The 2,500-nt window shown below is 36.8% G+C and overlaps 1 pseudogene; it reads left to right on the top strand.

The window, feature by feature from the left end:
- LOC138037606 (uncharacterized) overlaps positions 1-2,500 on the top strand; it is a 67,146-nt pseudogene that overhangs the window by 402 nt on the left and 64,244 nt on the right.

The following is a 2,500-nucleotide window of genomic DNA, read 5'->3' as shown; positions in this document are numbered from 1 at the left end:
GGGTGTAAAGTTAAAAACATTTCAATCCGTCTTGTTGGTTGCCTTTCTTTGTGTCATTTTTGAAGTTTGTATATTCTAATCGCATCTTCTGTCCGGGGGTCCAAAAGAATCCAGTCGAGGCTAGTTCCGAGTATGAATATGTCATACTCGGAATAAAATACTGGAATAATAAGCTTACTGGTAATGACGTTAAAATCAGCATTGACTAGATGGACTATCTGTTTCCATGGCGTTCCAATAACTATCATATTCAGGCGTGCTGTTTCGTGCTTTTCAGCCACGAAAAGACATTGAACTTTTTTTACCAGCTACTTTCTCTTTTCTTTTCATCAACGATCATTATGCATCGGTTATTTAAATTAACAAGGAGCAAACAAAAAAGACAATCCCCTGTAATCCCTACAATCTAATGGTTCATTGTAGAACAACATGAAATTAAAACCGGAAACCAGTGTGCTGACATATCTGAGCTCTTCTTTTTTTGTAACTCTTGTTTTCTTTTCTGGACAGCAGTACAACGTTTTGACGTCACCAGTACCATTTGAGTGTTCTGATACAATTCCTCATCCTCTGATTGATTCTGTGGCTTCTAGAAAAGGTACTTTTAAGACAGTTGCTCCAAGGCCACTTTATGTTGACTAATTTAAAGGGGGACACCACACTTGAATTCACCTAACTTCACTCTAACTCCTACTCATGAATATGTGTGGCTCCACCATGTTCCCTGGGTAAAGATCATTGTCCCCTCCCCACCCCACCCCGATACTTTGGGCAACACTCCTCTCTCTAAATAAGAACACAGTGCTAAAAGAATTATGTTTGGCAGGAAGGTTTATTTTAATATTTTTAGTTTGTGATTGGCTTTCAGAACAATTTTGCTCCACTACAGATGGTGTTTAACAAACCTGTTTAGTTATGTATGCAGTAGCTTTCTGCAAGAGAGTTGTGATCTCTTTTGTTTGTTTTTTTTCTATTCCTACTTCCTATCAGACTGGTTGGACCAACTACCCAATGGCCAGCAGTTTCAAGGTGGATTGTTTCCCAGCAACTCTCAAACAAGCCACCAATATGCATTCCCACAGACATCCTTAACATCACAACAAAACATCAGGTATTCTTATATGAATGGTAGGTTAATTGATCTTAGAAACTTTATTACTTGGAGGAGTCTCTTGCAGAGCATCTTTTCTGCCACTTTAAAATTCTATCCCTTGAAAGATACAGCTAGTATAATTGTTTTATTTGCAAGCTTAAAATCATCTGCAATTAATTAGTTCAGGGAAGCAATACAGGGCTCCTTTTTTGATCAGGTAATTCATCGGTGTTTACAGTCATCAAGGAGAGGGCTTAATAATTTTTCAAATGATTGGTACTTTAGGCAAAGTATTCGGTATTTTTTTATTTCTCTAGGTTCTGTGTGTTTGAATTAATCTTTTATTCACATTTACATAATGTCAAGTTTGATAAAACTGAGTTGAGAAAACTGGCGATCAGCACTGCAATGTGATCTTAGTGTATGTTGCATGAATAGAATCAAATTTAGCTCCTTGAAAATTCACATAATTTGTGGAAATACATTTTGCTATATTATTTTATTGCAGTATTTTTTTAATTACCAGTATCATGAATTCTTTGTTTTCTCACAGTGGTCAGAGCTTTTTTGGTAATGACTTGTGGTATCCAGGAGATTCTCCAATGATGGAAGGGGTAACAAAAGTAAATTTTTTAAAAAAATTGTGCTTATTTGGGCCATAATTTGCAGGTACAACATGATTTGCTTTCTACACAAACCAAAATTTCCAGTCTAGGCAATGAAGACATTTCAAAGTTTCACAGCAAGACCCTCTAGGCACCGGCTTACGACAACACGTCTTGCTATTATCTCTGTAAGACATGGAAAAACCTACACACAGTTCTCAGGAAAAAGCATGTTGGGGAGCCCACGTTTCCTTGTATTTCACCTCACATGTATCAAAGTACATGTAAAAACATTTGAGCCTATAGATAAAAAGCTGAAAAAACTGAACATATTTCATATGATAATCAGGCTCTTATATTGGGTTGATGATGGGTTCATCTCCCTTCTTGCCCAAATATCTTGGCTTTTGACTACGGACTGTTTGTTAAATCTTGAATGACAGCCTGTTGCAGAGCTGTCAAAAAGGGCTGGAAGCCATCGGGAAATAGCTAGCCTACTAACTAATCTTAGGCCGGTTACTTTCATTTCGCTGTTAATATTTGGACAAAAATTGAAAACATTGAGAAGGTCAAGAAAAAGTACAGGAAAAAGTACATGAATCAAGTAAAATGACCATAACTTGGTCATTTTATTTGTTTGCGTGACAAGACACGACTGCCTCAGAAAAGTGCACTGATCATGACTCCCCTTTGGATGCCCACACTTTGTTTCTAAAGCTTATCACATGTGGAACACTGATTCTGTCTGTAAAATAGGTTACTCTATTGAACAATGTCTTTAAAATTTAATGTCTCACTCCTT

Source organism: Montipora capricornis, chromosome 2 (assembly GCF_036669925.1).
Source record: "Montipora capricornis isolate CH-2021 chromosome 2, ASM3666992v2, whole genome shotgun sequence".
Taxonomy (NCBI): Eukaryota; Metazoa; Cnidaria; class Anthozoa; order Scleractinia; family Acroporidae; genus Montipora; species Montipora capricornis.
The sequence above is the reverse complement of the archived record's forward strand: the minus strand, read 5'-3'. Positions and strand labels throughout refer to the sequence as shown.